Raw genomic sequence first — 24,526 nt, forward strand, 5'->3', positions numbered from 1 at the left:
TTCTGTAAGTCACTACTATTACCCTGACTAGAGCATTGACTTGTCTGTTGAAATTAGTAAGTGCTACTTGTTGGGGCAGTCTTAACTGACAAAATCCACTGAATGCATCGGAAGCCACAGTTGAATGAGAATCCAGCTCTGATCACTTCAAATGGAGACACTGATGATTTTTTTGGTTCATAAGTGCTTCTCTTTGGGGTTGTCCTGGTTGTGAGTTCTTCAGCTCTTCTACAGACTACCAGCTTGCATAACATTCACATGACAAAGTACATCAATTTGACACCAGCATTACCCTAACACAAGCACAGACTTGAGTCATGAAAGCAGTAAGTGCTATTTGTTGGGGTAGTGTTGCTGATTTCAGAGACCCCTGTTTGCTTCCACAAATTCATTTGGACAACCATTCTAGAACATTATGCTTTTGGAAGTAAAACATTTTGAGAATTTTCTGTAAGTCACTACTATTACCCTGACTAGAGCATTGACATGTCTGTTGAACTCAGTAAGTGCTACTTGTTGGGGCAGTCTTAACTGACAAAATCCACTGAATGCATCGGAAGCCACAGTTGAATGAGAATCCAGCTCTGATCACCTCAAATGGAGACACTGATGATTATTTTGTTCACAAGTGCTTCTCTTTGGGGTTGTCCTGGTTGTAAGTTCTTCAGCTCTTCTACAGACTACCAGTATGCATAACATTCACATGACAAAGTACATCAATTTGACACCAGCATTACCCTAACACAAGCACAGACTTGAGTCATGAAAGCAGTAAGTGCTATTTGTTGGGGTAGTGTTGCTGATTTCAGAGACCCCTGTTTGCTTCCACAAATTCATTTGGATAAGCATTCTAGAACATTATGCTTTTGGAAGTAAAACATTTTGAGAATTTTCTGTAAGTCACTACTATTACCCTGACTAGAGCATTGACTTGTCTGTTGAAATTAGTAAGTGCTACTTGTTGGGGCAGTCTTAACTGACAAAATCCACTGAATGCATCGGAAGCCACAGTTGAATGAGAATCCAGCTCTGATCACCTCAAATGGAGACACTGATGATTTTTTTGGTTCATAAGTGCTTCTCTTTGGGGTTGTCCTGGTTGTGAGTTCTTCAGCTCTTCTACAGACTACCAGCTTGCATAACATTCACATGACAAAGTACATCAATTTGACACCAGCATTACCCTAACACAAGCACAGACTTGAGTCATGAAAGCAGTAAGTGCTATTTGTTGGGGTAGTGTTGCTGATTTCAGAGACCCCTGTTTGCTTCCACAAATTCATTTGGACAACCATTCTAGAACATTATGCTTTTGGAAGTAAAACATTTTGAGAATTTTCTGTAAGTCACTACTATTACCCCGTCTAGAGCATTGACATGTCTGTTGAACTTAGTAAGTGCTACTTGTTGGGGCAGTCTTAACTGACAAAATCCACTGAATGCATCGGAAGCCACAGTTGAATGAGAATCCAGCTCTGATCACCTCAAATGGAGACACTGATGATTATTTTGTTCACAAGTGCTTCTCTTTGGGGTTGTCCTGGTTGTAAGTTCTTCAGATCTTCTACAGACTACCAGTATAAATAACATTCACATGACAAAGTACATCAATTTGACACCAGCATTACCCTAACACAAGCACAGACTTGAGTCATGAAAGCAGTAAGTGCTATTTGTTGGGGTAGTGTTGCTGACCTCAGAAGTCCCTCTTTCCCCTCAAAGAATCTATCTACCATCCACTGAATGCATTGGAAGACACAATGGAATGAGAATCCAGCTCTGACCTCTGGAACTTTAGGTTTGTGTAATGAAGGTGAATTTCAAAACCTCAGTATGACACTCAACTTTACACACATCCCTTGGAAAGAACAGAGGAAAGTGCTATGCAGGTGGTGTGTTGTTTAGTGTTACCTATTTCCTACACGTAGCTCTTCTTTGGTTCATTGTTTTTATAGCTATGCAATGATACCCAATGTTGCATTTCTTTGAATTGTTTTGAGATACTGAATTGTTTTGAGCTGTAACTGCAGAATATCATGTGGCAGTTAGTTGAATAATGGAAATTCATTGGAGTCCAACTGTCCTCTCATCAACTGCTAATGGTGCTCATGAATTTGAGATGATCGTTGTCTGTTCATCAAGTACAAAATGTGTGATTAGTTGCCAACCATTATCAAGACCGTTGAAACTTCCTGAAAAAGAAGGTGGAGTGAGGTGGGAGTGGCTTCAGTCAAATTTAAGAAGGGAACATTTCTGAAAGAATATCCACTGCAGCAGAGACACAACACGAAGTTGCCACAAATAATCATCTGGACCATAGCAAAGGTACAATTCTAATTAAAACATTAAGAGACTGCCAGTTTACATAGTGCATTATTTTCTCACCAGCATTACCCTAATATACATAACATTCACATGACAAAGTACATCAATTTGACACCAGCATTACTCTAACACAAGCACAGACTTGAGTTATGAAAGCAGTAAGTGCTATTTGTTGGGGTAGTGTTGCTGACCTCAGAAGTCCCTCTTTCCCCTCAAAGAATTTATCAGGACAGCCATTCAAGAAAATGGTTGAAGAAAACATTTTGAGAATTTTCTGTAAGTCACTACTATTACCCCAACTGGAGCATTGACTTGTCTAGTGAATTCAGTAAGTGCTTCTTGTTGGGGCATTCTTAACTGACAAAATCCACTGAATGCATTGGAAGCCACAATCAAATGAGAATCCAGCTCTGATCACTTCAAATGGAGACACTGATGATTTTTTTGGTTCATAAGTGCTTCTCTTTGGGGTTGTCCTGGTTGTGAGTTCTTCAGCTCTTCTACAGACTACCAGCTTGCATAACATTCACATGACAAAGTACATCAATTTGACACCAGCATTACCCTAACACAAGCACAGACTTGAGTCATGAAAGCAGTAAGTGCTATTTGTTGGGGTAGTGTTGCTGATTTCAGAGACCCCTGTTTGCTTCCACAAATTCATTTGGATAAGCATTCTAGAACATTATGCTTTTGGAAGTAAAACATTTTGAGAATTTTCTGTAAGTCACTACTATTACCCTGACTAGAGCATTGACTTGTCTGTTGAAATTAGTAAGTGCTACTTGTTGGGGCAGTCTTAACTGACAAAATCCACTGAATGCATCGGAAGCCACAGTTGAATGAGAATCCAGCTCTGATCACTTCAAATGGAGACACTGATGATTTTTTTGGTTCATAAGTGCTTCTCTTTGGGGTTGTCCTGGTTGTGAGTTCTTCAGCTCTTCTACAGACTACCAGCTTGCATAACATTCACATGACAAAGTACATCAATTTGACACCAGCATTACCCTAACACAAGCACAGACTTGAGTCATGAAAGCAGTAAGTGCTATTTGTTGGGGTAGTGTTGCTGATTTCAGAGACCCCTGTTTGCTTCCACAAATTCATTTGGACAACCATTCTAGAACATTATGCTTTTGGAAGTAAAACATTTTGAGAATTTTCTGTAAGTCACTACTATTACCCCGTCTAGAGCATTGACATGTCTGTTGAACTTAGTAAGTGCTACTTGTTGGGGCAGTCTTAACTGACAAAATCCACTGAATGCATCGGAAGCCACAGTTGAATGAGAATCCAGCTCTGATCACCTCAAATGGAGACACTGATGATTATTTTGTTCACAAGTGCTTCTCTTTGGGGTTGTCCTGGTTGTAAGTTCTTCAGATCTTCTACAGACTACCAGTATAAATAACATTCACATGACAAAGTACATCAATTTGACACCAGCATTACCCTAACACAAGCACAGACTTGAGTCATGAAAGCAGTAAGTGCTATTTGTTGGGGTAGTGTTGCTGACCTCAGAAGTCCCTCTTTCCCCTCAAAGAATCTATCTACCATCCACTGAATGCATTGGAAGACACAATGGAATGAGAATCCAGCTCTGACCTCTGGAACTTTAGGTTTGTGTAATGAAGGTGAATTTCAAAACCTCAGTATGACACTCAACTTTACACACATCCCTTGGAAAGAACAGAGGAAAGTGCTATGCAGGTGGTGTGTTGTTTAGTGTTACCTATTTCCTACACGTAGCTCTTCTTTGGTTCATTGTTTTTATAGCTATGCAATGATACCCAATGTTGCATTTCTTTGAATTGTTTTGAGATACTGAATTGTTTTGAGCTGTAACTGCAGAATATCATGTGGCAGTTAGTTGAATAATGGAAATTCATTGGAGTCCAACTGTCCTCTCATCAACTGCTAATGGTGCTCATGAATTTGAGATGATCGTTGTCTGTTCATCAAGTACAAAATGTGTGATTAGTTGCCAACCATTATCAAGACCGTTGAAACTTCCTGAAAAAGAAGGTGGAGTGAGGTGGGAGTGGCTTCAGTCAAATTTAAGAAGGGAACATTTCTGAAAGAATATCCACTGCAGCAGAGACACAACACGAAGTTGCCACAAATAATCATCTGGACCATAGCAAAGGTACAATTCTAATTAAAACATTAAGAGACTGCCAGTTTACATAGTGCATTATTTTCTCACCAGCATTACCCTAATATACATAACATTCACATGACAAAGTACATCAATTTGACACCAGCATTACTCTAACACAAGCACAGACTTGAGTTATGAAAGCAGTAAGTGCTATTTGTTGGGGTAGTGTTGCTGACCTCAGAAGTCCCTCTTTCCCCTCAAAGAATTTATCAGGACAGCCATTCAAGAAAATGGTTGAAGAAAACATTTTGAGAATTTTCTGTAAGTCACTACTATTACCCCAACTGGAGCATTGACTTGTCTAGTGAATTCAGTAAGTGCTTCTTGTTGGGGCATTCTTAACTGACAAAATCCACTGAATGCATTGGAAGCCACAATCAAATGAGAATCCAGCTCTGATCACTTCAAATGGAGACACTGATGATTTTTTTGGTTCATAAGTGCTTCTCTTTGGGGTTGTCCTGGTTGTGAGTTCTTCAGCTCTTCTACAGACTACCAGCTTGCATAACATTCACATGACAAAGTACATCAATTTGACACCAGCATTACCCTAACACAAGCACAGACTTGAGTCATGAAAGCAGTAAGTGCTATTTGTTGGGGTAGTGTTGCTGACCTCAGAAGTCCCTCTTTCCCCTCAAAGAATCTATCTACCATCCACTGAATGCATTGGAAGACACAATGGAATGAGAATCCAGCTCTGACCTCTGGAACTTTAGGTTTGTGTAATGAAGGTGAATTTCAAAACCTCAGTATGACACTCAACTTTACACACATCCCTTGGAAAGAACAGAGGAAAGTGCTATGCAGGTGGTGTGTTGTTTAGTGTTACCTATTTCCTACACGTAGCTCTTCTTTGGTTCATTGTTTTTATAGCTATGCAATGATACCCAATGTTGCATTTCTTTGAATTGTTTTGAGATACTGAATTGTTTTGAGCTGTAACTGCAGAATATCATGTGGCAGTTAGTTGAATAATGGAAATTCATTGGAGTCCAACTGTCCTCTCATCAACTGCTAATGGTGCTCATGAATTTGAGATGATCGTTGTCTGTTCAAGTACAAAATGTGTGATTAGTTGCCAACCATTATCAAGACCGTTGAAACTTCCTGAAAAAGAAGGTGGAGTGAGGTGGGAGTGGCTTCAATCAAATTTAAGAAGGGAACATTTCTGAAAGAATATCCACTGCAACAGAGACACAACACGAAGATGCCACAAATAATCATCTGGACCATAGCAAAGGTACAATTCTAATTAAAACATTAAGAGACTGCCAGTTTACATAGTGCATTATTTTCTCACCAGCATTACCCTAATATACATAACATTCACATGACAAAGTACATCAATTTGACACCAGCATTACTCTAACACAAGCACAGACTTGAGTTATGAAAGCAGTAAGTGCTATTTGTTGGGGTAGTGTTGCTGACCTCAGAAGTCCCTCTTTCCCCTCAAAGAATTTATCAGGACAGCCATTCAAGAAAATGGGTGAAGAAAACATTTTGAGAATTTTCTGTAAGTCACTACTATTACCCCAACTGGAGCATTGACTTGTCTAGTGAATTCAGTAAGTGCTTCTTGTTGGGGCATTCTTAACTGACAAAATCCACTGAATGCATTGGAAGCCACAATCAAATGAGAATCCAGCTCTGATCACTTCAAATGGAGACACTGATGATTTTTTTGGTTCCTAAGTGCTTCTCTTTGGGGTTGTCCTGGTTGTGAGTTCTTCAGCACTTCTACAGACTACCAGCTTGCATAACATTCACATGACAAAGTACATCAATTTGACACCAGCATTACCCTAACACAAGCACAGACTTGAGTCATGAAAGCAGTAAGTGCTATTTGTTGGGGTAGTGTTGCTGATTTCAGAGACCCCTGTTTGCTTCCACAAATTCATTTGGATAAGCATTCTAGAACATTATGCTTTTGGAAGTAAAACATTTTGAGAATTGTCTATAAGTCGCTACTATTACCCCAACTATAGCATTCACTTGTCTGTTGAAATTAGTAAGTGCTACTTGTTGGGGCAGTCTTAACTGACAAAATCCACTGAATGCATCGGAAGCCACAGTTGAATGAGAATCCAGCTCTGATCACCTCAAATGGAGACACTGATGATTATTTTGTTCACAAGTGCTTCTCTTTGGGGTTGTCCTGGTTGTAAGTTCTTCAGCTCTTCTACAGACTACCAGCTTGCATAACATTCACGTGAGAAAGTACATCAATTTGACACCAGCATTACCCTAACACAAGCACAGACTTGAGTCATGAAAGCAGTAAGTGCTATTTGTTGGGGTAGTGTTGCTGACCTCAGAAGTCCCTCTTTCCCCTCAAAGAATCTATCTACCATCCACTGAATGCATTGGAAGACACAATGGAATGAGAATCCAGCTCTGACCTCTGGAACTTTAGGTTTGTGTAATGAAGGTGAATTTCAAAACCTCAGTATGACACTCAACTTTACACACATCCCTTGGAAAGAACAGAGGAAAGTGCTATGCAGGTGGTGTGTTGTTTAGTGTTACCTATTTCCTACACGTAGCTCTTCTTTGGTTCATTGTTTTTATAGCTATGCAATGATACCCAATGTTGCATTTCTTTGAATTGTTTTGAGATACTGAATTGTTTTGAGCTGTAACTGCAGAATATCATGTGGCAGTTAGTTGAATAATGGAAATTCATTGGAGTCCAACTGTCCTCTCATCAACTGCTAATGGTGCTCATGAATTTGAGATGATCGTTGTCTGTTCATCAAGTACAAAATGTGTGATTAGTTGCCAACCATTATCAAGACCGTTGAAACTTCCTGAAAAAGAAGGTGGAGTGAGGTGGGAGTGGCTTCAGTCAAATTTAAGAAGGGAACATTTCTGAAAGAATATCCACTGCAACAGAGACACAACACGAAGATGCCACAAATAATCATCTGGAACATAGCAAAGGTACAATTCTAATTAAAACATTAAGAGACTGCCAGTTTACATAGTGCATTATTTTCTCACCAGCATTACCCTAATATACATAACATTCACATGACAAAGTACATCAATTTGACACCAGCATTACTCTAACACAAGCACAGACTTGAGTTATGAAAGCAGTAAGTGCTATTTGTTGGGGTAGTGTTGCTGATTTCAGAGACCCCTGTTTGCTTCCACAAATTCATTTGGATAAGCATTCTAGAACATTATGCTTTTGGAAGTAAAACTTTTTGAGAATTGTCTATAAGTTGCTACTATTACCCCAACTATAGCATTCACTTGTCTGTTGAACTCAGTAAGTGCTTCTTGTTGGGGCAGTCTTAACTGACAAAATCCACTGAATGCATCGGAAGCCACAGTTGAATGAGAATCCAGCTCTGATCACTTCAAATGGAGACACTGATGATTTTTTTGGTTCATAAGTGCTTCTCTTTGGGGTTGTCCTGGTTGTGAGTTCTTCAGCTCTTCTACAGACTACCAGCTTGCATAACATTCACATGACAAAGTACATCAATTTGACACCAGCATTACCCTAACACAAGCACAGACTTGAGTCATGAAAGCAGTAAGTGCTATTTGTTGGGGTAGTGTTGCTGATTTCAGAGACCCCTGTTTGCTTCCACAAATTCATTTGGACAACCATTCTAGAACATTATGCTTTTGGAAGTAAAACATTTTGAGAATTTTCTGTAAGTCACTACTATTACCCTGACTAGAGCATTGACATGTCTGTTGAACTCAGTAAGTGCTACTTGTTGGGGCAGTCTTAACTGACAAAATCCACTGAATGCATCGGAAGCCACAGTTGAATGAGAATCCAGCTCTGATCACCTCAAATGGAGACACTGATGATTATTTTGTTCACAAGTGCTTCTCTTTGGGGTTGTCCTGGTTGTAAGTTCTTCAGCTCTTCTACAGACTACCAGCTTGCATAACATTCACATGACAAAGTACATCAATTTGACACCAGCATTACCCTAACACAAGCACAGACTTGAGTCATGAAAGCAGTAAGTGCTATTTGTTGGGGTAGTGTTGCTGATTTCAGAGACCCCTGTTTGCTTCCACAAATTCATTTGGACAACCATTCTAGAACATTATGCTTTTGGAAGTAAAACATTTTGAGAATTTTCTGTAAGTCACTACTATTACCCTGACTAGAGCATTGACATGTCTGTTGAACTCAGTAAGTGCTACTTGTTGGGGCAGTCTTAACTGACAAAATCCACTGAATGCATCGGAAGCCACAGTTGAATGAGAATCCAGCTCTGATCACCTCAAATGGAGACACTGATGATTATTTTGTTCACAAGTGCTTCTCTTTGGGGTTGTCCTGGTTGTAAGTTCTTCAGCTCTTCTACAGACTACCAGTATGCATAACATTCACATGACAAAGTACATCAATTTGACACCAGCATTACCCTAACACAAGCACAGACTTGAGTCATGAAAGCAGTAAGTGCTATTTGTTGGGGTAGTGTTGCTGATTTCAGAGACCCCTGTTTGCTTCCACAAATTCATTTGGATAAGCATTCTAGAACATTATGCTTTTGGAAGTAAAACATTTTGAGAATTTTCTGTAAGTCACTACTATTACCCTGACTAGAGCATTGACTTGTCTGTTGAAATTAGTAAGTGCTACTTGTTGGGGCAGTCTTAACTGACAAAATCCACTGAATGCATCGGAAGCCACAGTTGAATGAGAATCCAGCTCTGATCACTTCAAATGGAGACACTGATGATTTTTTTGGTTCATAAGTGCTTCTCTTTGGGGTTGTCCTGGTTGTGAGTTCTTCAGCTCTTCTACAGACTACCAGCTTGCATAACATTCACATGACAAAGTACATCAATTTGACACCAGCATTACCCTAACACAAGCACAGACTTGAGTCATGAAAGCAGTAAGTGCTATTTGTTGGGGTAGTGTTGCTGATTTCAGAGACCCCTGTTTGCTTCCACAAATTCATTTGGACAACCATTCTAGAACATTATGCTTTTGGAAGTAAAACATTTTGAGAATTTTCTGTAAGTCACTACTATTACCCTGACTAGAGCATTGACATGTCTGTTGAACTCAGTAAGTGCTACTTGTTGGGGCAGTCTTAACTGACAAAATCCACTGAATGCATCGGAAGCCACAGTTGAATGAGAATCCAGCTCTGATCACCTCAAATGGAGACACTGATGATTATTTTGTTCACAAGTGCTTCTCTTTGGGGTTGTCCTGGTTGTAAGTTCTTCAGCTCTTCTACAGACTACCAGTATGCATAACATTCACATGACAAAGTACATCAATTTGACACCAGCATTACCCTAACACAAGCACAGACTTGAGTCATGAAAGCAGTAAGTGCTATTTGTTGGGGTAGTGTTGCTGATTTCAGAGACCCCTGTTTGCTTCCACAAATTCATTTGGATAAGCATTCTAGAACATTATGCTTTTGGAAGTAAAACATTTTGAGAATTTTCTGTAAGTCACTACTATTACCCTGACTAGAGCATTGACTTGTCTGTTGAAATTAGTAAGTGCTACTTGTTGGGGCAGTCTTAACTGACAAAATCCACTGAATGCATCGGAAGCCACAGTTGAATGAGAATCCAGCTCTGATCACCTCAAATGGAGACACTGATGATTTTTTTGGTTCATAAGTGCTTCTCTTTGGGGTTGTCCTGGTTGTGAGTTCTTCAGCTCTTCTACAGACTACCAGCTTGCATAACATTCACATGACAAAGTACATCAATTTGACACCAGCATTACCCTAACACAAGCACAGACTTGAGTCATGAAAGCAGTAAGTGCTATTTGTTGGGGTAGTGTTGCTGATTTCAGAGACCCCTGTTTGCTTCCACAAATTCATTTGGACAACCATTCTAGAACATTATGCTTTTGGAAGTAAAACATTTTGAGAATTTTCTGTAAGTCACTACTATTACCCTGACTAGAGCATTGACATGTCTGTTGAACTCAGTAAGTGCTACTTGTTGGGGCAGTCTTAACTGACAAAATCCACTGAATGCATCGGAAGCCACAGTTGAATGAGAATCCAGCTCTGATCACCTCAAATGGAGACACTGATGATTATTTTGTTCACAAGTGCTTCTCTTTGGGGTTGTCCTGGTTGTAAGTTCTTCAGCTCTTCTACAGACTACCAGTATGCATAACATTCACATGACAAAGTACATCAATTTGACACCAGCATTACCCTAACACAAGCACAGACTTGAGTCATGAAAGCAGTAAGTGCTATTTGTTGGGGTAGTGTTGCTGATTTCAGAGACCCCTGTTTGCTTCCACAAATTCATTTGGATAAGCATTCTAGAACATTATGCTTTTGGAAGTAAAACATTTTGAGAATTTTCTGTAAGTCACTACTATTACCCTGACTAGAGCATTGACTTGTCTGTTGAAATTAGTAAGTGCTACTTGTTGGGGCAGTCTTAACTGACAAAATCCACTGAATGCATCGGAAGCCACAGTTGAATGAGAATCCAGCTCTGATCACTTCAAATGGAGACACTGATGATTTTTTTGGTTCATAAGTGCTTCTCTTTGGGGTTGTCCTGGTTGTGAGTTCTTCAGCTCTTCTACAGACTACCAGCTTGCATAACATTCACATGACAAAGTACATCAATTTGACACCAGCATTACCCTAACACAAGCACAGACTTGAGTCATGAAAGCAGTAAGTGCTATTTGTTGGGGTAGTGTTGCTGATTTCAGAGACCCCTGTTTGCTTCCACAAATTCATTTGGACAACCATTCTAGAACATTATGCTTTTGGAAGTAAAACATTTTGAGAATTTTCTGTAAGTCACTACTATTACCCTGACTAGAGCATTGACATGTCTGTTGAACTTAGTAAGTGCTACTTGTTGGGGCAGTCTTAACTGACAAAATCCACTGAATGCATCGGAAGCCACAGTTGAATGAGAATCCAGCTCTGATCACCTCAAATGGAGACACTGATGATTATTTTGTTCACAAGTGCTTCTCTTTGGGGTTGTCCTGGTTGTAAGTTCTTCAGATCTTCTACAGACTACCAGTATAAATAACATTCACATGACAAAGTACATCAATTTGACACCAGCATTACCCTAACACAAGCACAGACTTGAGTCATGAAAGCAGTAAGTGCTATTTGTTGGGGTAGTGTTGCTGACCTCAGAAGTCCCTCTTTCCCCTCAAAGAATCTATCTACCATCCACTGAATGCATTGGAAGACACAATGGAATGAGAATCCAGCTCTGACCTCTGGAACTTTAGGTTTGTGTAATGAAGGTGAATTTCAAAACCTCAGTATGACACTCAACTTTACACACATCCCTTGGAAAGAACAGAGGAAAGTGCTATGCAGGTGGTGTGTTGTTTAGTGTTACCTATTTCCTACACGTAGCTCTTCTTTGGTTCATTGTTTTTATAGCTATGCAATGATACCCAATGTTGCATTTCTTTGAATTGTTTTGAGATACTGAATTGTTTTGAGCTGTAACTGCAGAATATCATGTGGCAGTTAGTTGAATAATGGAAATTCATTGGAGTCCAACTGTCCTCTCATCAACTGCTAATGGTGCTCATGAATTTGAGATGATCGTTGTCTGTTCATCAAGTACAAAATGTGTGATTAGTTGCCAACCATTATCAAGACCGTTGAAACTTCCTGAAAAAGAAGGTGGAGTGAGGTGGGAGTGGCTTCAATCAAATTTAAGAAGGGAACATTTCTGAAAGAATATCCACTGCAACAGAGACACAACACGAAGATGCCACAAATAATCATCTGGACCATAGCAAAGGTACAATTCTAATTAAAACATTAAGAGACTGCCAGTTTACATAGTGCATTATTTTCTCACCAGCATTACCCTAATATACATAACATTCACATGACAAAGTACATCAATTTGACACCAGCATTACTCTAACACAAGCACAGACTTGAGTTATGAAAGCAGTAAGTGCTATTTGTTGGGGTAGTGTTGCTGACCTCAGAAGTCCCTCTTTCCCCTCAAAGAATTTATCAGGACAGCCATTCAAGAAAATGGGTGAAGAAAACATTTTGAGAATTTTCTGTAAGTCACTACTATTACCCCAACTGGAGCATTGACTTGTCTAGTGAATTCAGTAAGTGCTTCTTGTTGGGGCATTCTTAACTGACAAAATCCACTGAATGCATTGGAAGCCACAATCAAATGAGAATCCAGCTCTGATCACTTCAAATGGAGACACTGATGATTTTTTTGGTTCCTAAGTGCTTCTCTTTGGGGTTGTCCTGGTTGTGAGTTCTTCAGCACTTCTACAGACTACCAGCTTGCATAACATTCACATGACAAAGTACATCAATTTGACACCAGCATTACCCTAACACAAGCACAGACTTGAGTCATGAAAGCAGTAAGTGCTATTTGTTGGGGTAGTGTTGCTGATTTCAGAGACCCCTGTTTGCTTCCACAAATTCATTTGGATAAGCATTCTAGAACATTATGCTTTTGGAAGTAAAACATTTTGAGAATTGTCTATAAGTCGCTACTATTACCCCAACTATAGCATTCACTTGTCTGTTGAAATTAGTAAGTGCTACTTGTTGGGGCAGTCTTAACTGACAAAATCCACTGAATGCATCGGAAGCCACAGTTGAATGAGAATCCAGCTCTGATCACCTCAAATGGAGACACTGATGATTATTTTGTTCACAAGTGCTTCTCTTTGGGGTTGTCCTGGTTGTAAGTTCTTCAGCTCTTCTACAGACTACCAGCTTGCATAACATTCACATGACAAAGTACATCAATTTGACACCAGCATTACCCTAACACAAGCACAGACTTGAGTCATGAAAGCAGTAAGTGCTATTTGTTGGGGTAGTGTTGCTGACCTCAGAAGTCCCTCTTTCCCCTCAAAGAATCTATCTACCATCCACTGAATGCATTGGAAGACACAATGGAATGAGAATCCAGCTCTGACCTCTGGAACTTTAGGTTTGTGTAATGAAGGTGAATTTCAAAACCTCAGTATGACACTCAACTTTACACACATCCCTTGGAAAGAACAGAGGAAAGTGCTATGCAGGTGGTGTGTTGTTTAGTGTTACCTATTTCCTACACGTAGCTCTTCTTTGGTTCATTGTTTTTATAGCTATGCAATGATACCCAATGTTGCATTTCTTTGAATTGTTTTGAGATACTGAATTGTTTTGAGCTGTAACTGCAGAATATCATGTGGCAGTTAGTTGAATAATGGAAATTCATTGGAGTCCAACTGTCCTCTCATCAACTGCTAATGGTGCTCATGAATTTGAGATGATCGTTGTCTGTTCATCAAGTACAAAATGTGTGATTAGTTGCCAACCATTATCAAGACCGTTGAAACTTCCTGAAAAAGAAGGTGGAGTGAGGTGGGAGTGGCTTCAGTCAAATTTAAGAAGGGAACATTTCTGAAAGAATATCCACTGCAACAGAGACACAACACGAAGATGCCACAAATAATCATCTGGAACATAGCAAAGGTACAATTCTAATTAAAACATTAAGAGACTGCCAGTTTACATAGTGCATTATTTTCTCACCAGCATTACCCTAATATACATAACATTCACATGACAAAGTACATCAATTTGACACCAGCATTACCCTAACACAAGCACAGACTTGAGTCATGAAAGCAGTAAGTGCTATTTGTTGGGGTAGTGTTGCTGATTTCAGAGACCCCTGTTTGCTTCCACAAATTCATTTGGATAAGCATTCTAGAACATTATGCTTTTGGAAGTAAAACATTTTGAGAATTTTCTGTAAGTCACTACTATTACCCTGACTAGAGCATTGACTTGTCTGTTGAAATTAGTAAGTGCTACTTGTTGGGGCAGTCTTAACTGACAAAATCCACTGAATGCATCGGAAGCCACAGTTGAATGAGAATCCAGCTCTGATCACTTCAAATGGAGACACTGATGATTTTTTTTTGGTTCATAAGTGCTTCTCTTTGGGGTTGTCCTGGTTGTGAGTTCTTCAGCTCTTCTACAGACTACCAGCTTGCATAACATTCACATGACAAAGTACATCAATTTGACACCAGCATTACCCTAACACAAGCACAGACTTGAGTCATGAAAGCAGTAAGTGCTATTTGTTGGGGTAGTGTTGCTGATTTCAGAGACCCCTGTTTGCTTCCACAAATTCATTTGGACAACCATTCTAGAACATTATGCTTTTGGAAGTAAAACATTTTGAGAATTTTCTGTAAGTCACTACTATTACCCTGACTAGAGCATTGACATGTCTGTTGAACTCAGTAAGTGCTACTTGTTGGGGCAGTCTTAACTGACAAAATCCACTGAATGCATCGGAAGCCACAGTTGAATGAGAATCCAGCTCTGATCACCTCAAATGGAGACACTGATGATTATTTTGTTCACAAGTGCTTCTCTTTGGGGTTGTCCTGGTTGTAAGTTCTTCAGCTCTTCTACAGACTACCAGTATGCATAACATTCACATGACAAAGTACATCAATTTGACACCAGCATTACCCTAACACAAGCACAGACTTGAGTCATGAAAGCAGTAAGTGCTATTTGTTGGGGTAGTGTTGCTGATTTCAGAGACCCCTGTTTGCTTCCACAAATTCATTTGGATAAGCATTCTAGAACATTATGCTTTTGGAAGTAAAACATTTTGAGAATTTTCTGTAAGTCACTACTATTACCCTGACTAGAGCATTGACTTGTCTGTTGAAATTAGTAAGTGCTACTTGTTGGGGCAGTCTTAACTGACAAAATCCACTGAATGCATCGGAAGCCACAGTTGAATGAGAATCCAGCTCTGATCACCTCAAATGGAGACACTGATGATTTTTTTGGTTCATAAGTGCTTCTCTTTGGGGTTGTCCTGGTTGTGAGTTCTTCAGCTCTTCTACAGACTACCAGCTTGCATAACATTCACATGACAAAGTACATCAATTTGACACCAGCATTACCCTAACACAAGCACAGACTTGAGTCATGAAAGCAGTAAGTGCTATTTGTTGGGGTAGTGTTGCTGATTTCAGAGACCCCTGTTTGCTTCCACAAATTCATTTGGACAACCATTCTAGAACATTATGCTTTTGGAAGTAAAACATTTTGAGAATTTTCTGTAAGTCACTACTATTACCCTGACTAGAGCATTGACATGTCTGTTGAACTCAGTAAGTGCTACTTGTTGGGGCAGTCTTAACTGACAAAATCCACTGAATGCATCGGAAGCCACAGTTGAATGAGAATCCAGCTCTGATCACTTCAAATGGAGACACTGATGATTTTTTTGGTTCATAAGTGCTTCTCTTTGGGGTTGTCCTGGTTGTGAGTTCTTCAGCTCTTCTACAGACTACCAGCTTGCATAACATTCACATGACAAAGTACATCAATTTGACACCAGCATTACCCTAACACAAGCACAGACTTGAGTCATGAAAGCAGTAAGTGCTATTTGTTGGGGTAGTGTTGCTGATTTCAGAGACCCCTGTTTGCTTCCACAAATTCATTTGGACAACCATTCTAGAACATTATGCTTTTGGAAGTAAAACATTTTGAGAATTTTCTGTAAGTCACTACTATTACCCTGACTAGAGCATTGACATGTCTGTTGAACTTAGTAAGTGCTACTTGTTGGGGCAGTCTTAACTGACAAAATCCACTGAATGCATCGGAAGCCACAGTTGAATGAGAATCCAGCTCTGATCACCTCAAATGGAGACACTGATGATTATTTTGTTCACAAGTGCTTCTCTTTGGGGTTGTCCTGGTTGTAAGTTCTTCAGATCTTCTACAGACTACCAGTATAAATAACATTCACATGACAAAGTACATCAATTTGACACCAGCATTACCCTAACACAAGCACAGACTTGAGTCATGAAAGCAGTAAGTGCTATTTGTTGGGGTAGTGTTGCTGACCTCAGAAGTCCCTCTTTCCCCTCAAAGAATCTATCTACCATCCACTGAATGCATTGGAAGACACAATGGAATGAGAATCCAGCTCTGACCTCTGGAACTTTAGGTTTGTGTAATGAAGGTGAATTTCAAAACCTCAGTATGACACTCAACTTTACACACATCCCTTGGAAAGAACAGAGGAAAGTGCTATGCAGGTGGTGTGTTGTTTAGTGTTACCTATTTCCTACACGTAGCTCTTCTTTGGTTCATTGTTTTTATAGCTATGCAATGATACCCAATGTTGCATTTCTTTGAATTGTTTTGAGATACTGAATTGTTTTGAGCTGTAACTGCAGAATATCATGTGGCAGTTAGTTGAATAATGGAAATTCATTGGAGTCCAACTGTCCTCTCATCAACTGCTAATGGTGCTCATGAATTTGAGATGATCGTTGTCTGTTCATCAAGTACAAAATGTGTGATTAGTTGCCAACCATTATCAAGACCGTTGAAACTTCCTGAAAAAGAAGGTGGAGTGAGGTGGGAGTGGCTTCAGTCAAATTTAAGAAGGGAACATTTCTGAAAGAATATCCACTGCAACAGAGACACAACACGAAGATGCCACAAATAATCATCTGGAACATAGCAAAGGTACAATTCTAATTAAAACATTAAGAGACTGCCAGTTTACATAGTGCATTATTTTCTCACCAGCATTACCCTAATATACATAACATTCACATGACAAAGTACATCAATTTGACACCAGCATTACTCTAACACAAGCACAGACTTGAGTTATGAAAGCAGTAAGTGCTATTTGTTGGGGTAGTGTTGCTGATTTCAGAGACCCCTGTTTGCTTCCACAAATTCATTTGGATAAGCATTCTAGAACATTATGCTTTTGGAAGTAAAACTTTTTGAGAATTGTCTATAAGTTGCTACTATTACCCCAACTATAGCATTCACTTGTCTGTTGAACTCAGTAAGTGCTTCTTGTTGGGGCAGTCTTAACTGACAAAATCCACTGAATGCATCGGAAGCCACAGTTGAATGAGAATCCAGCTCTGATCACTTCAAATGGAGACACGGATGATTTTTTTGGTTCATAAGTGCTTCTCTTTGGGGTTGTCCTGGTTGTGAGTTCTTCAGCTCTTCTACAGACTACCAGCTTGCATAACATTCACATGACAAAGTACATCAATTTGACACCAGCATTACCCTAACACAAGCACAGACTTGAGTCATGAAAGCAGTAAGTGCTATTTGTTGGGGTAGTGTTGCTGATTTCAGAGACCCCTGTTTGCTTCCACAAATTCATTTGGACAACCATTCTAGAACATTATGCTTTTGGAAGTAAAACATTTTGAGAATTTTCTGTAAGTCACTACTATTACCCTGACTAGAGCATTGACATGTCTGTTGAACTCAGTAAGTGCTACTTGTTGGGGCAGTCTTAACTGACAAAATCCACTGAATGCATCGGAAGCCACAGTTGAATGAGAATCCAGCTCTGATCACCTCAAATGGAGACACTGATGATTATTTTGTTCACAAGTGCTTCTCTTTGGGGTTGTCCTGGTTGTAAGTTCTTCAGCTCTTCTACAGACTACCAGTATGCATAACATTCACATGACAAAGTACATCAATTTGACACCAGCATTACCCTAACACAAGCACAGACTTGAGTCATGAAAGCAGTAAGTGCTATTTGTTGGGGTAGTGTTGCTGATTTCAGAGACCCCTGTTTGCTTCCACAAATTCATTTGGATAAGCATTCTAGAACATTATGCTTTTGGAAGTAAAACATTTTGAGAATTTTCTGTAAGTCACTACTATTACCCTGACTAGAGCATTGACTTGTCTGTTGAAATTAGTAAGTGCTACTTGTTGGGGCAGTCTTAACTGACAAAATCCACTGAATGCATCGGAAGCCACAGTTGAATGAGAATCCAGCTCTGATCACTTCAAATGGAGACACTGATGATTTTTTTGGTTCATAAGTGCTTCTCTTTGGGGTTGTCCTGGTTGTGAGTTCTTCAGCTCTTCTACAGACTACCAGCTTGCATAACATTCACATGACAAAGTACATCAATTTGACACCAGCATTACCCTAACACAAGCACAGACTTGAGTCATGAAAGCAGTAAGTGCTATTTGTTGGGGTAGTGTTGCTGATTTCAGAGACCCCTGTTTGCTTCCACAAATTCATTTGGACAACCATTCTAGAACATTATGCTTTTGGAAGTAAAACATTTTGAGAATTTTCTGTAAGTCACTACTATTACCCTGACTAGAGCATTGACATGTCTGTTGAACTTAGTAAGTGCTACTTGTTGGGGCAGTCTTAACTGACAAAATCCACTGAATGCATCGGAAGCCACAGTTGAATGAGAATCCAGCTCTGATCACCTCAAATGGAGACACTGATGATTATTTTGTTCACAAGTGCTTCTCTTTGGGGTTGTCCTGGTTGTAAGTTCTTCAGATCTTCTACAGACTACCAGTATAAATAACATTCACATGACAAAGTACATCAATTTGACACCAGCATTACCCTAACACAAGCACAGACTTGAGTCATGAAAGCAGTAAGTGCTATTTGTTGGGGTAGTGTTGCTGACCTCAGAAGTCCCTCTTTCCCCTCAAAGAATCTATCTACCATCCACTGAATGCATTGGAAGACACAATGGAATGAGAATCCAGCTCTGACCTCTGGAACTTTAGGTTTGTGTAATGAAGGTGAATTTCAAAACCTCAGTATGACACTCAACTTTACACACATCCCTTGGAAAGAACAGAGGAAAGTGCTATGCAGGTGGTGTGTTGTTTAGTGTTACCTATTTCCTACACGTAGCTCTTCTTTGGTTCATTGTTTTTATAGCTATGCAATGATACCCAATGTTGCATTTCTTTGAATTGTTTTGAGATACTGAATTGTTTTGAGCTGTAACTGCAGAATATCATGTGGCAGTTAGTTGAATAATGGAAATTCATTGGAGTCCAACTGTCCTCTCATCAACTGCTAATGGTGCTCATGAATTTGAGATGATCGTTGTCTGTTCATCAAGTACAAAATGTGTGATTAGTTGCCAACCATTATCAAGACCGTTGAAACTTCCTGAAAAAGAAGGTGGAGTGAGGTGGGAGTGGCTTCAGTCAAATTTAAGAAGGGAACATTTCTGAAAGAATATCCACTGCAACAGAGACACAACACGAAGATGCCACAAATAATCATCTGGAACATAGCAAAGGTACAATTCTAATTAAAACATTAAGAGACTGCCAGTTTACATAGTGCATTATTTTCTCACCAGCATTACCCTAATATACATAACATTCACATGACAAAGTACATCAATTTGACACCAGCATTACTCTAACACAAGCACAGACTTGAGTTATGAAAGCAGTAAGTGCTATTTGTTGGGGTAGTGTTGCTGATTTCAGAGACCCCTGTTTGCTTCCACAAATTCATTTGGATAAGCATTCTAGAACATTATGCTTTTGGAAGTAAAACTTTTTGAGAATTGTCTATAAGTTGCTACTATTACCCCAACTATAGCATTCACTTGTCTGTTGAACTCAGTAAGTGCTTCTTGTTGGGGCAGTCTTAACTGACAAAATCCACTGAATGCATCGGAAGCCACAGTTGAATGAGAATCCAGCTCTGATCACTTCAAATGGAGACACGGATGATTTTTTTGGTTCATAAGTGCTTCTCTTTGGGGTTGTCCTGGTTGTGAGTTCTTCAGCTCTTCTACAGACTACCAGCTTGCATAACATTCACATGACAAAGTACATCAATTTGACACCAGCATTACCCTAACACAAGCACAGACTTGAGTCATGAAAGCAGTAAGTGCTATTTGTTGGGGTAGTGTTGCTGATTTCAGAGACCCCTGTTTGCTTCCACAAATTCATTTGGACAACCATTCTAGAACATTATGCTTTTGGAAGTAAAACATTTTGAGAATTTTCTGTAAGTCACTACTATTACCCTGACTAGAGCATTGACATGTCTGTTGAACTCAGTAAGTGCTACTTGTTGGGGCAGTCTTAACTGACAAAATCCACTGAATGCATCGGAAGCCACAGTTGAATGAGAATCCAGCTCTGATCACCTCAAATGGAGACACTGATGATTATTTTGTTCACAAGTGCTTCTCTTTGGGGTTGTCCTGGTTGTAAGTTCTTCAGCTCTTCTACAGACTACCAGTATGCATAACATTCACATGACAAAGTACATCAATTTGACACCAGCATTACCCTAACACAAGCACAGACTTGAGTCATGAAAGCAGTAAGTGCTATTTGTTGGGGTAGTGTTGCTGATTTCAGAGACCCCTGTTTGCTTCCACAAATTCATTTGGATAAGCATTCTAGAACATTATGCTTTTGGAAGTAAAACATTTTGAGAATTTTCTGTAAGTCACTACTATTACCCTGACTAGAGCATTGACTTGTCTGTTGAAATTAGTAAGTGCTACTTGTTGGGGCAGTCTTAACTGACAAAATCCACTGAATGCATCGGAAGCCACAGTTGAATGAGAATCCAGCTCTGATCACTTCAAATGGAGACACTGATGATTTTTTTGGTTCATAAGTGCTTCTCTTTGGGGTTGTCCTGGTTGTGAGTTCTTCAGCTCTTCTACAGACTACCAGCTTGCATAACATTCACATGACAAAGTACATCAATTTGACACCAGCATTACCCTAACACAAGCACAGACTTGAGTCATGAAAGCAGTAAGTGCTATTTGTTGGGGTAGTGTTGCTGATTTCAGAGACCCCTGTTTGCTTCCACAAATTCATTTGGACAACCATTCTAGAACATTATGCTTTTGGAAGTAAAACATTTTGAGAATTTTCTGTAAGTCACTACTATTACCCTGACTAGAGCATTGACATGTCTGTTGAACTTAGTAAGTGCTACTTGTTGGGGCAGTCTTAACTGACAAAATCCACTGAATGCATCGGAAGCCACAGTTGAATGAGAATCCAGCTCTGATCACCTCAAATGGAGACACTGATGATTATTTTGTTCACAAGTGCTTCTCTTTGGGGTTGTCCTGGTTGTAAGTTCTTCAGATCTTCTACAGACTACCAGTATAAATAACATTCACATGACAAAGTACATCAATTTGACACCAGCATTACCCTAACACAAGCACAGACTTGAGTCATGAAAGCAGTAAGTGCTATTTGTTGGGGTAGTGTTGCTGACCTCAGAAGTCCCTCTTTCCCCTCAAAGAATCTATCTACCATCCACTGAATGCATTGGAAGACACAATGGAATGAGAATCCAGCTCTGACCTCTGGAACTTTAGGTTTGTGTAATGAAGGTGAATTTCAAAACCTCAGTATGACACTCAACTTTACACACATCCCTTGGAAAGAACAGAGGAAAGTGCTATGCAGGTGGTGTGTTGTTTAGTGTTACCTATTTCCTACACGTAGCTCTTCTTTGGTTCATTGTTTTTATAGCTATGCAATGATACCCAATGTTGCATTTCTTTGAATTGTTTTGAGATACTGAATTGTTTTGAGCTGTAACTGCAGAATATCATGTGGCAGTTAGTTGAATAATGGAAATTCATTGGAGTCCAACTGTCCTCTCATCAACTGCTAATGGTGCTCATGAATTTGAGATGATCGTTGTCTGTTCATCAAGTACAAAATGTGTGATTAGTTGCCAACCATTATCAAGACCGTTGAAACTTCCTGAAAAAGAAGGTGGAGTGAGGTGGGAGTGGCTTCAGTCAAATTTAAGAAGGGAACATTTCTGAAAGAATATCCACTGCAACAGAGACACAACACGAAGATGCCACAAATAATCATCTGGAACATAGCAAAGGTACAATTCTAATTAAAACATTAAGAGACTGCCAGTTTACATAGTGCATTATTTTCTCACCAGCATTACCCTAATATACATAACATTCACATGACAAAGTACATCAATTTGACACCAGCATTACTCTAACACAAGCACAGACTTGAGTTATGAAAGCAGTAAGTGCTATTTGTTGGGGTAGTGTTGCTGATTTCAGAGACCCCTGTTTGCTTCCACAAATTCATTTGGATAAGCATTCTAGAACATTATGCTTTTGGAAGTAAAACTTTTTGAGAATTGTCTATAAGTTGCTACTATTACCCCAACTATAGCATTCACTTGTCTGTTGAACTCAGTAAGTGCTTCTTGTTGGGGCAGTCTTAACTGACAAAATCCACTGAATGCATCGGAAGCCACAGTTGAATGAGAATCCAGCTCTGATCACTTCAAATGGAGACACTGATGATTTTTTTGGTTCATAAGTGCTTCTCTTTGGGGTTGTCCTGGTTGTGAGTTCTTCAGCTCTTCTACAGACTACCAGCTTGCATAACATTCACATGACAAAGTACATCAATTTGACACCAGCATTACCCTAACACAAGCACAGACTTGAGTCATGAAAGCAGTAAGTGCTATTTGTTGGGGTAGTGTTGCTGATTTCAGAGACCCCTGTTTGCTTCCACAAATTCATTTGGACAACCATTCTAGAACATTATGCTTTTGGAAGTAAAACATTTTGAGAATTTTCTGTAAGTCACTACTATTACCCTGACTAGAGCATTGACATGTCTGTTGAACTCAGTAAGTGCTACTTGTTGGGGCAGTCTTAACTGACAAAATCCACTGAATGCATCGGAAGCCACAGTTGAATGAGAATCCAGCTCTGATCACCTCAAATGGAGACACTGATGATTATTTTGTTCACAAGTGCTTCTCTTTGGGGTTGTCCTGGTTGTAAGTTCTTCAGCTCTTCTACAGACTACCAGTATGCATAACATTCACATGACAAAGTACATCAATTTGACACCAGCATTACCCTAACACAAGCACAGACTTGAGTCATGAAAGCAGTAAGTGCTATTTGTTGGGGTAGTGTTGCTGATTTCAGAGACCCCTGTTTGCTTCCACAAATTCATTTGGATAAGCATTCTAGAACATTATGCTTTTGGAAGTAAAACATTTTGAGAATTTTCTGTAAGTCACTACTATTACCCTGACTAGAGCATTGACTTGTCTGTTGAAATTAGTAAGTGCTACTTGTTGGGGCAGTCTTAACTGACAAAATCCACTGAATGCATCGGAAGCCACAGTTGAATGAGAATCCAGCTCTGATCACCTCAAATGGAGACACTGATGATTTTTTTGGTTCATAAGTGCTTCTCTTTGGGGTTGTCCTGGTTGTGAGTTCTTCAGCTCTTCTACAGACTACCAGCTTGCATAACATTCACATGACAAAGTACATCAATTTGACACCAGCATTACCCTAACACAAGCACAGACTTGAGTCATGAAAGCAGTAAGTGCTATTTGTTGGGGTAGTGTTGCTGATTTCAGAGACCCCTGTTTGCTTCCACAAATTCATTTGGACAACCATTCTAGAACATTATGCTTTTGGAAGTAAAACATTTTGAGAATTTTCTGTAAGTCACTACTATTACCCTGACTAGAGCATTGACATGTCTGTTGAACTCAGTAAGTGCTACTTGTTGGGGCAGTCTTAACTGACAAAATCCACTGAATGCATCGGAAGCCACAGTTGAATGAGAATCCAGCTCTGATCACCTCAAATGGAGACACTGATGATTATTTTGTTCACAAGTGCTTCTCTTTGGGGTTGTCCTGGTTGTAAGTTCTTCAGCTCTTCTACAGACTACCAGTATGCATAACATTCACATGACAAAGTACATCAATTTGACACCAGCATTACCCTAACACAAGCACAGACTTGAGTCATGAAAGCAGTAAGTGCTATTTGTTGGGGTAGTGTTGCTGATTTCAGAGACCCCTGTTTGCTTCCACAAATTCATTTGGATAAGCATTCTAGAACATTATGCTTTTGGAAGTAAAACATTTTGAGAATTTTCTGTAAGTCACTACTATTACCCTGACTAGAGCATTGACTTGTCTGTTGAAATTAGTAAGTGCTACTTGTTGGGGCATTCTTAACTGACAAAATCCACTGAATGCATCGGAAGCCACAGTTGAATGAGAATCCAGCTCTGATCACCTCAAATGGAGACACTGATGATTATTTTGTTCACAAGTGCTTCTCTTTGGGGTTGTCCTGGTTGTAAGTTCTTCAGATCTTCTACA

This window comes from Trachinotus anak, unplaced genomic scaffold, assembly GCF_046630095.1.
Source record: "Trachinotus anak isolate AG129_WGS33_773 ecotype Australia unplaced genomic scaffold, CSIRO_AGI_Tana_v1 ptg000007l, whole genome shotgun sequence".
NCBI lineage: Eukaryota > Metazoa > Chordata > Actinopteri > Carangiformes > Carangidae > Trachinotus > Trachinotus anak.